The 12,500-nt window shown below is 35.7% G+C and overlaps 1 long non-coding RNA gene across 1 annotated transcript in view; it reads left to right on the top strand.

Annotated features, from left to right (window-relative positions):
• Positions 1-8,354: 8,354 nt before the first annotated feature.
• The window catches only part of LOC144965533 (uncharacterized), a 14,271-nt gene continuing 10,125 nt past the window's right edge, over positions 8,355-12,500 (top strand). Inside the window, exon 1 of the long non-coding RNA XR_013644047.1 lies at positions 8,355-8,415. This is a non-coding gene — a long non-coding RNA (uncharacterized LOC144965533). The remainder of the gene's footprint in view (positions 8,416-12,500) is intronic.

The following is a 12,500-nucleotide window of genomic DNA, read 5'->3' on the forward strand; positions in this document are numbered from 1 at the left end:
AATAACAATAATAATAATAATAATAATAATAATAATAATAATGATAATAATAGTAATAGTATGATAATAAGAGTATTAATAATAAAAATAATACTATTATTGATAATAATATAATAATGATTATGATGGTAATAGTAATAATAATAACAAATATTACAATTATTATAATTATTATTATTATTATTATTATTATTATTATTATTATTATTATTATTATTATTATTATTATTATTATTATCATTGACCAAAACAAAAAAACAAACAATAATAGATCTAGAGCAAATTAAATAATGAAATAATATTATCGGAGAAATAAAAAATCCAACTGATTAAAAAAAAAACTCTTGCTCGGAACTCGGAACCAAAGTGAAAACAATAAAAATCAATTCGGAAGAAAGAAAGAAAAGTAAAAAAAAAAAAAAAAAAATGAGGGGGGGGGGGGGGGGGGGGGGGTCGCGACTGGGTCGAATCTGTGCAGCTAAAAGGAGTAAAATGAAAGGTGGCCTTACCCATGAGCTGCCTATCACACCGCTATCGAATATTTAATTCATATATGAGTTAAACATATTTCACCATTTTTGCTTCCTTGTTTTGGTAGTTATTTTCATCTATGATTCGAATAAAATATGTTGTTGGATCTAGTTCTGTGACGTGTGATATAAATTGTATTGTCTTGTGCGAAGCAGACAGGAAAATAACAGGTGTGGGTTTTGGCTTTGGGGCGAACAACACCATGGCCTGGGAATTCGTCCGCGACATAAAATTATTCCCGGTCGTCCCAAAGTGTGCCAGAAGAGCAAATTATAGAAACAAGAGATGATCAATAAAGTTAACAGGTAGGTTGGTAATGGAAAATTAAATGGTTGGTGGACTATGAACAGATTTGATGATAACAACTTTTCCTGGTTGAAAATAAAAAGTCGAATTGCCAGTTTGACGTTTTCAGATCAAAGTAACAAAGAGAAATTTCATTGATCCATTTTGCCTTTAAAAATATTTTTTTTAAAAAGAGCTGGATTTGACATTTGATCACTATTTACTTTCATCTTGTGTTAAATATCACTTGATATATTAACTGTTTTGGGACACAACCACTAGTATTTTTTCCAGAATATTTGGTATTTTTCACGCCTAGTTTGGCATTTTGCATAAAATCTTTCTGCCCACTTGCTACATGCGTCTGGGGATAGTATCCTCAGACAGGTGTCTGGGGATAACAAAAATTGGTTATCCCCAGACACCTGTCTGGGGATAACGAATTTTTATTATCCCCAGACAGGCGTCTGGGAATAATGACAGCCTTAAAAATATCGAAAATAGGTGATTTTAAAAACTTCCGCTCCCCCGTTCCCCAAAATTGAACAGTCGCCCGTCAAAGAATGAAAAACGTCAAGATCAGCGCTGTGATCATCCCCAGACACATGTCTGGGGATAATAAAATTTCGTTATCCCCAGACACCTGTCTGGGGATAACGAATTTTCATTATCCCCAGACGCATATTTGAAACTCCGCTCTTTTTTAAAACAATTATCCCCATGCCAGAATATGGAATGTTTCCAAATGCACATAGAAATAAGGAAAGTTAATAAAATATCTATAAAAACATAAAATTAACCAACATTAAAATCAGTTGTTACTACATATACACAATATGCGTCGATTTCGAAGTGGCTGTCATGGCCGAATGGTTTAATCGTCTGCCCTGGAAGTTTGACCAGAATCGACGTTGTGGGTTCGATTCCTGGTAACGTCACTTTAAAAAAAAAATTTTTTTCTAATTCCGTCTTCTTTTTACAGAACGTTGAAAGGGATAAATGTCCCATCCATCCTCCCCCCACCTCTTTTTTTTTATTTTTTATTAAACTAACTCTATCTCTCTCTCTCTCTCTCTCTCTCTCTCTCTCTCTCTCTCTCTCTCTCTCTTGTTTTTTTTCTAGTTTCTAGCAAATATATTCGTCCCCACTCCGATCTCAAATAGTGTCTAAAAAGAATAAATAATTAAAAAGCAAACAAACAGATATATTCAGAGAGCGACCAAATGGTCAGATAGAGGAGAAAAAAAAACAATAATTGTTTTAAAAATAAAAACAATTTAAGAAATTCATGCTCAGAAACGGAACATTTACATAAAGGTTAAGCAAACAAAAAAACTCTAAGGTTTAGGTCAAAATATAAAAAAAAAGAAAAAGAGAGATTTCCCTGGGAGCAAGGAATAGTGTTAACAATAATAATAATGATAATAATAATAATAATAATAATAATAATAATAATAACAATTATAATAATAATAATAATAATAATAATAAATAATAATAATAATAATAATAATAATAATAATAATAATAATTATAATAGTAATAGTATGATAATAAGAGTATTAATAATAAAAATAGTATTATTATTGATAATAATATAAATGATTATCATGGTAATAGTAATAATAATAACAATTATTACAATTATTATTATTATTATTATTATTATTATTTATTATTATTATTATTATTATTATTATTATTATTATTATTATTAATATTATCATTTGACCAAAACAAAAACAAAAAACAATAATAGATCTAGAGCAAATTAAATAATGAAATAATATTATCGGAGAAATAAAAAATTCAACTGATTAAAAAAACTCTTGCTCGGAATTTGGAACAAGAGTGAAAACAATGAACATCAATTGGGAAGAAAGATAAAAAAAGTTTAAAAAAAAAAAAATTAAAAAAAAAAAAAAATTAAAAAAAAGGGTGTGTGTGTGTGGGGGGGGTGGGGGGGGGGGTGGGGGTGGTCGCGACTGGTTCGAATATGCAGCTAAAAGGAGTAAAATGAAAGGTGGCCTAACCCACTGAGCTGTCTATCCACACCGCTATCGAATATCTTAAATTCATATATGAGCTAAACATATTTCCACACTTTTTGCTTCCTTGTTTTGGTAGTTATTTTCATCTCTGATTCGAATAAAAATATGTTGTTGGATCTAGTTTTGCGGACGTGTGATACTAAATTCTATTGTCTTGTGCGAAGAAGACAGGAAAATAACAGGTGTCGGTTTTGGGCTTTGGGGCGAACAACACCATGGCCTAGGAATTCGTCCGCTAAAAAAAAATAATTCCCGGTCATCCCCAAAATTGTGGCCAGAATGAGCAAATTATAGAAACAAGAGATGATCAATAAAGTTAACAGGTAGGTAGGTAGTGAAAATTTAAATGGTTGGTGGACTATGAACAGATTTGATGATAACCAACTTTCTTCCTGATTGAAAATAAAAAGTCGAATTGCCAGTTTGACGTTTTCAGATCAAAGTAACAAAAGAAATTTCATTGATCCATTTGCTTTAAAATAATTTTTTTAAAAGAGCTGGATTTGACATTTGATCACTATTTACTTTCATCTTGTGTTAAATATCACTTGATTATTAACTGTTTTGGGACACAACCACTAGTATTTTTTCCAGAATATTTGGTATTTTTCACGCCTAGTTTGGCATTTTGCATAAAATCTTTCTCCCACTTGCTACATGCGTCTGGGATAACCAATTTTCGTTATCCCCAGACAGGCGTCTGGGAATAATGACAGCCCAAAATCAAAATCGATCAGAAAAAAAGAAAGAGAAGCGTAACTTATAAAATGAATGCATGGACATGAAAACGCCAATTAGTTGAATAATGTAAAACAAAAATAACTTACATTAATTGCATATATTGTAAGAAAAACAGTTGTAAAGTTTTGATGTGGATTGACGAAGTTATCTCTCAAGTAAAAAAAAAGCGCAGCAGACGACAGGAAGTGAATCAATATTATAAGAAAATCTTCTGCAAACAATCGAGGACAATTTCTATTTTTTGGGGGAGCTATAACTTTTGAGTGCAACCAGATTTTGCTCTGAAATTTTTAGAGAAGCTACTTAAATATAATATATCTCAGAAGGACGTTTTTTTAGTAAGAAGGACCATCTCTGGTTTAAAAGTTATAAACACACAATCTCTTTACACAAAGATTTCTCAAAATCACGATATAGGAAGATAATAATATTAGCATGGCTGTATGTAGAATTTTATGCCCTTTCCAATGATATATAATACTTGCCATTTTATTTCACTGAGAAAGAAAAATGAATATTTTTAAAACACTCCTAAAAATTTTCCCCTCAAAAACGGAAACAGAAATCCTCGCCTCTTTTCAACTCTCGAGGGCTACTTCTTGCAAATGCCTAGATATATAGAATTCTAAGTCTAATTTCTTACACTACAGATAATAGACGTCTTCGCTTACAGTTAAAGCTTTATTCGTTGTAGTAAATTCATTCCGAATCCAAATAAAATAAAATGGATGGATTTCAATTTCAGGGTCCGTAATATCGAACCAAATTGGTTACCCCAAATTATCTGTACATGCCCATACACAATTCCATTATCCATACGCTTCACTACAGTGTGTCACATAACTATACTATAACGCCGTCACATAAAGCCTTTTCATGTGTTTACATAGCGCTCTTTTTCACTGTGTATTGAATTTTTTTTTAGATAATAAAAAAATCTTGCACTAGACTAGACATAAAAATCGACATTCATACCAATCTGAACTGAATTCATCTGAATGAGTATAATCCACATTAATTAGACTGTTAACGGTTTTTTCAAAAGTAAATTGAATTTGAAAGCATTGAATTCAATAGCTTTTAACAGCCTCATAAGCCAAATATTTTAAACTTTGTCAGCTGTGTAGTGTAATATGAGTCAATATTGGAGGTCAAAATAAATTAACTGAGTTATGCCCCTTTGTATTTTAAGAACTGAGATTCTTTGCAGGTGATTTTTACAATGAAGCACCTCAAAATACAAGGAAAGCTTTCATGTGCTTATAGAAATAGTGAAATAACGATAAGTATTCAATTGTAAGCTTCAATTTATTAGACAAAGACAGATACTGTCTTACAATTCAATACTTACCGTTTTTTTTCTTCTTCGAGCTTCAATCAGCACCATTTTAATTATAGAAATAGTGTATCTGCACAATATATCAAACTTTGAAAAAAAATCCCAGCCGACAATTTGATGCATACGGGAATTGTAGAATGAACAAATCTAATTTATGACTGTTTTGTTAGACTCCGATCTCACCATTTTCTGATCCATTGTTTGGAATCCACAAACAGAGTTTTACAAACTGAAATCATAGATTCCAGTATTCCACCTTAGATTGCCTTCAGCATTAACCAACATTTGGTATTTACAGAAGTGACAATTTTTCTCCTGATAATTCATTTTCAAGAGTTTGATTTTATTTTTTTAATTGGCGAGGTCAAAAATTATTAGTTACTATTATCATTAAGTGCAAGGCTGCATATCTTTCAAAACATAATTTCTTTGCTCATTATCTGTTTACAAATTCAAAACATAATCAAGAAATACATCTTTTATTTTTAATTCACTAAAGGACGGCATGAAGATACAGGATTACATCGTGTATTCATCAAAAGATTGTATTCGTGATGGAGATCCAATCTTGAGGTAGGTATTCCATTTAGTTCTCTCTCTCTCTCTCTCTCTCTCTCTCTCTCTCTCTCTCTCTCTCTCTCTCTCTCTCTCTCTCTCTCTCTCTCTCTCTCTCTCTCTCTCTCTCTCTCTCTCAAACCTTCTGTATCTCTCCGTCTCTCTCTATCTATTTTTCTGTCTGTCTCTCTGTTGGCTTAGTTAACTGGTGAAGTAAAATACTAGCGAAAGAGTGAAAATGGAAAGGCTTCATGTGGGAACAAATCAGACAATGGACGTTTCGGGTACAAACCCTTCATCAGCACAACAATACACAAATAAAGTGGAAAACAAATAAAATAGAATGAAAAATAACTTGTATCGCCTCAACCCCCCACCCCTTTTTTATTTTTTTATTTTTTAAATATTTTTTTTTCTGTTGACGTTGTTGCTTTGTTTGTTTGTTTGTTTGTTTGTTTGTTTTTTTGTTTTTTTTTTGTTCTTTTGTTGTTGTTTTTCTCTTCTCTCCCCTCTTTTCTATCTATCTATCTATCTATCTATCTATCTATCTATCTATCTATCTGTCTATCCATCTATCTATCTATTTATCTGTATTTTCCACTTTACTATCGCATCGCTATCTGATCGTTCGTATATCCTTCGCGAAGATTCGACCTTCGCTCATCCAACAAACCCCCTCCTCCCCCCCCCCCCCCCTCCCCCCCCCCACCTCCGCCGTGATTCTTTCACCTCGCCCTCTCCAACGCCCTACTGTTTCACAACAGCTTTCTACTACTACTACAATTACTACTATTACTACTACTACTACTACTACTACTACTACTACTACTACTACTACTACTACTACTACTACTACTACTACTACTACTACTACTACTACTCCTACTATACTACTACTACTACTACTACTACTACTACTACTATACTACTACTAACTACTACTACTACTAGTACTACTACTACTACTACTACTACTACTACTACTACTACTACTACTACTATTACTACTACTACTACTACTACTACTACTACTACTACTACTACTAATACCACTTATATGTCTTTTATCTTCCATTATTTTCTGGAAAGTTCTGTTCCCTGACGCTGACCTTTTCTTATCAATTAGATCACCCCCTGGGGCACCCTATCCTCTACCCACGCCATGCTAACATTTCATTCATATTGCAACCACCATTGAGTACAGACAATACAAGTTATTTTTCATTATATTTTATTTGTTTTCCACGTTTATTTGTGTATTGTTGTGCTGACGAAGGATTTGTACCCGAAACGTCCATTGTCTGTTTTGTTCCCATACGAAGCCTTTCCATTTTCACTCTTTCGTTAGACACCGGCTAGTTACTACCTTGGTGGGTGGTTGGATGGGAGCATCACCCTTGAATCATATACCTATGATGTTCGCATGGGTGTACGATCCGATAGTGATGTCGTTTCTTCTTCTCTTTACTAGCCTATCCTGCTTCTTTGGTTTGTGATTGTATTTTTGACAGGGGATATTTTTTTTTCTGTAAATCTTCTGCCTGTTTGTTCTTGGTTATTTGTAATTTAGCTTATGATATTTTTAGGTTATGATTTTGATTTACATTTGTACTATTTTTGTTGGATTGCTTGTTTTTTTGTTTCAGCGGTCTCTCATATAACCTCAATTGTGTTGGAAGAGACCTAAAGCAACAAACAAACAAACAAAAGCTTCAGGCAGCCTTACCGTTTTCTACTTAACTGGTGAAGGCGTTGTATAGAAAGGACGTTTTGATAATTCGATAATAATCTTGCTAAACATCAACTAATTAAATAGATGAGGAATGGATAAATGAAAAAGATTTAAATATGAGGACACAAACAGCTGTAAACATAAATATTGGTGATCAATCATTAGATAGTGAAAAAAACAAAAGTCCCGTGATATGAAACTCATTTAATGCATTGTTTGGAAAGCACTGACAAGAGTCCGTTCAAAGAAAATGCATAGACTAAAATATATTTCAATTGCTCAAGGTAGTGAATATCAGTCAAAACTCACAGGTTACAGCAATTACTAATTTTAAGTTTAATTTAATACAAGCTGTTTGCAGGGCTTCTGACTGACAAGTTTCTAAAGATAACACTTACAAAAATAAAATTCCCTTTATTCATCCTATAGGGGAAATTTGTCTTTAGAGTCTATTCCAAGGGAATACTGGAATAACCCAGACGTCAGCCGCAGTGCTGCTCTTCAAACTGAGCTTGGGCGAGGTGACTTGCTCAAGGCCACACAGCGCAGCCGGTATTCGAACTCGGGACTTTTGGGGTACAAAACAAAAACTGTACTACTGAGCCACACTTCCCCACCCAACTGAAACAGTGATAAAGATCAATGTATCCTGCCAAAAACATGGTTTTAAAGAGTTCACAAGTGATAAAATTGATAAAACTGGCCCACCATTTAAAGAATCTGTGTCTCTATCCTTACTGTAAAATATTTTCTCGTCATTTAGCTAACAACTACAAAGTAAAATTGCTTATAGTTATAGTTATAGTAGTAGAATTCTTTTTTTACTAATGTTATATATTGAAATAATCAGGAGTTTGGTTTGATGAGTATAAATTCTCATAAGTGTCATAAGATCTGTCTGTGCTGCACGATTAATAGCCTTGTGCTATGTCTTCATTTAGAAGTTAGCTTTTGAGGCTCAACAGGGGAACAGAGCTTGTCACATTGTTTTAGTAGTTAACCAGTTGAGCTATCGGGATGAATGTAAAGATGATCTGAACGTTAGTTGTGAGACTGCATTTCTTTCAAAACATAACTTCTTCGATCACAACATAAACAAGAATAACGTTTTTTATTATTTTCTCAAGGATGGACAGGATTGGATTGTGTATTCTTCATAGGACTGGAGCCTTCTCTTTGAGGTAGGAATGTCTGTTGGTCTTCTTTCTCTCTCTCCCTCTCTCTACCTCCCTCACCCTCTTCCTCTCTCTCTCTCTCTCTCTCTCTCTCTCTCTCTCTTTTCTCTCTCTCTCTCTCTTTTCTCTCTCTCTCTTTTCTTTCTCTCTTTCTCTCTTTTCTCTTCTCTCTTTCTCTCTCTCTCTCTCTCTCTCTCTCTCTCTCTCTCTCTCTCTCTCTCTCTCTCTCTCTCTCTCTCTCTCTCTCTCTCTCTCTCTCTCTCTCTCTCTCTCTCTCTCTCTCTCTCCCTCTCTCTCTCTCTATCTGTGTGTTCCTCTTAGTGGGGACCTGTGCTTCTGTCAGGATGAGACATTTAGGTGATCTCAAACTAAGTACATTGATAGTGGCTCTACATCTACATCTGTTCCCTATTTGATCTCCCATGTCTCCCTTTTTTCTTGGGTACTTTGATTGTAATTCTATAAATTTTTACTATCCCACTTTCTTCCTTTTTACTGGCGCTGATATTACCTAAATGTGTGGCAAGCGCCGTAAATCCCTTAAAAACGAACATACCACCACCATTACTACTGCTACTACTGCTACTACTGCTACTGCTGCTACTACTACTACTACTACTACAAATACTACTACTACTACTACTACTACTACTACTACTACTACTACTACTACTACTACTACTACTACTACTACTACTACTACTTCTACTATATTGCTGCTCTACTACTATACTACTACTACTACTACTACTACTACTACTACTACTACTACTACTACTACTACTACTACTACTACTACTACTAATCTCTAATACTACTTCTACTACTACTAATCAGTGATGCCAAAACTCCGGTCTCACCGGAAAAAAAAACACTGGTCGGGAGCCAAAAATTTCGGTAGCGGGCAACTTCCGTCAAATTCCGGTGAGGTCAATTTGTTCCAAGGATACCCCCCCCCCCCCTTCCAAACACTTCATCATCATCACTGCCACTAATATTACAACCATCGTCACTACTACTACAACCACCACCACCACATCATCATCACCGCTACCACTACTACTACAACCACCACCACCACATCATCATCACTTCCACTGCTACTTCAACTACCACCACCACCACATCATCACTACAACCACCACAACTACAACATCATCATCATTACTACCACTACTACTACAACTACCAGCCCCACCACAACCACCACATCATCATTACCACTTCTACTACTGCAACCACCACCACCACATCATCACTACCACTACTACAACCACCACCACCACCACATCATCTTTACCACTACTACTACTTCAACCACCACCACTACATTATCATCACTACCACGACTATAACCACCACATCATCATTATCACTACTACTACAACCACCACCACCACCACATCATCACTACCACTACTACAACAACCACCACATCATCATTACCACTACTACTACAACCACCCCCACCCCATCATCATCACTGCAAGTACCACTACTACTACAACCACCACCACATCATCATTACCACTATTACTACAACCACCACCACCACATCATCACTACCACTACTACTACAACCACCACCACCACATCATCATCACTACTACTACAACCACCACCACTACATCATCACTACCACTACTACTACAACCACCACTACCACATCATCATCACTACCATTTGTACTACAACCACCACCACCACATCATATCACTACCACCACTACTACAAGCACCACCATATCATCATCACTATCATTTGTACTACAACCACCACCACCACCACATCATCATCACTACCACTACTACTACAACCACCACCACCACCACATCATCACTACCATTGCTACTACGACTACCACCACCACATCATCATCACCACAACTACTACTACTACTACAACCAACCACCACTGCAACATCATCATTTCTACCACTACTTCTACAACCACCATCACCACATCATCACTACCACTACTACAACCACCACATCATCATTACCACTTCTACTACTACAACCACCACCACCACATCATCACTACCACTACTACTGCAACCACCACCATCACCACATCATCATTACCACTACTACGACTACAACCACAACCACTACATTATCATCACTACCACAACTACTACTACAACCACCACTATCACATCATCATCACTACCATTTGTACTACAACCACCATCACCACTAACATCAATATCACGACCACAACACTACAACCACTATGCCACCACCACATCATCATCACTACAACTACTACTTCAACCACCACCACCAGATCATCATCACTACCACTACTACTTCAACCACCACCATATCATCATCACTACCACTATTACTACAACCACGAACACCACCTCATCCTCACTACCACCAGTATACTACAGGAAACTATGGGATTGTATTTAGCAATGTGTTTATGTAACATTCCAATTCCTTTCTCTTGTGTGCGGAAATTCCTCTTTCGGCATTGATATTCCTATGAGTGGTGTCTGAAACTCCTGTGAGCCAAATTTAAAGTTGGCGTCTCTGACTACTACTACTACTACTACTACTACTACTACTTACTACTACTACTACTACTACTTACTACTACTACTTACTACTACCTACTACTACTACTACTACTAACTACTACTACTACTACTACTACTACTACTACTACTACTACTACTATACTACTATACTACTACTATACTATTACTACTATTACTATTACTATTACTATTACTATCTATTACTATTACTATTACTATTACTATTACTATTACTATTACTATTACTACTATTACTATATTACTATTACATACTATTACTATTACTATTACTATTACTAACTATACTATACATACTACACATCATCATCACTAAAACCACAACTATCACACATCAATACCAGTACGACTACAAACCGTCACTGCCACATCAACCTTTCTACCACTACGACTACAACCACCACCGCCACTCATCCTCCTCTCTACAACCACCACCACCACCACATCATCATCACTACTGCTACAGCCACCGAAAGAGTGAAAATGGAAAGGCTTCGTATGGGAACAAAACAGACAATGGACGTTTCGGGTACAAACCCTTCGTCAGCACAACAATACACAAATAAACGTGGAAAACAAATAAAATATAATGAAAAATAACTAGTATCGTCTGTACTCAATGATGGTTGCAGTATGAATGAAATGTTACCAATAAGGTCGCAGGTTCAAACCCCACCACCGCCGCGAAAAAAATTTTTATTCTCTATTGTCTTCTGGCACTTTTCTACTCACTTCATATCTTGTTGTTACCAACATAAGTGCCTGCTCCACTCACTTTTCTGAATTAAAAATTCACCCCATACACCGGAGCATACTCAATGTCTCAATCGTTTCTATGTTATATGTTTGTGATGAGAATATTGGCTATTAAGCTTAACTGCTGGTCAAAATTACTTCGCGATGGTGGTGAACGAATCGGCGATCTCAAGAAGTGGGTGAGAGAGGATCTAGAAATGACTTTGGGTTTGAAACGAATATTTTTGTGTTCGTGGATAGCTCACACGGTAGAGCCACGCTCTCACCTGCCAGGCGGAGTTGTCGTACCAATAAGGTCGCAGTTCAAACCCCACCACCGCCGCGAAAAAAATTTTTATTCTCTATTGTCTTCTGGCACTTTTCTACTCACTTCATATCTTGTTGTTACCAACATAAGTGCCTGCTCCACTCACTTTTCTGAATTAAAAATTCACCCCATACACCGGAGCATACTCAATGTCTCAATCGTTTCTATGTTATATGTTTGTGATGAGAATATTGGCTATTAAGCTTAACTGCTGGTCAAAATTACTTCGCGATGGTGGTGAACGAATCGGCGATCTCAAGAAGTGGGTGAGAGAGGGATCTAGAAATGACTTTGGGTTTGAAACGAATATTTTTGTGTTCGTGGATAGCTCACACGGTAGAGCCACGCTCTCACCTGCCAGGCGGAGTTGTCGTACCAATAAGGTCGCAGGTTCAAACCCCACCACCGCCGCGAAAAAAATTTTTATTCTCTATTGTCTTCTGGCACTTTTCTACTCACTTC

Source organism: Berghia stephanieae, chromosome 2, assembly GCF_034508935.2.
Source record: "Berghia stephanieae isolate SIO BIC M18660-M18661 chromosome 2, UCSD_Bste_1.3, whole genome shotgun sequence".
In the NCBI taxonomy this organism is placed as follows: Eukaryota; Metazoa; Mollusca; class Gastropoda; order Nudibranchia; family Aeolidiidae; genus Berghia; species Berghia stephanieae.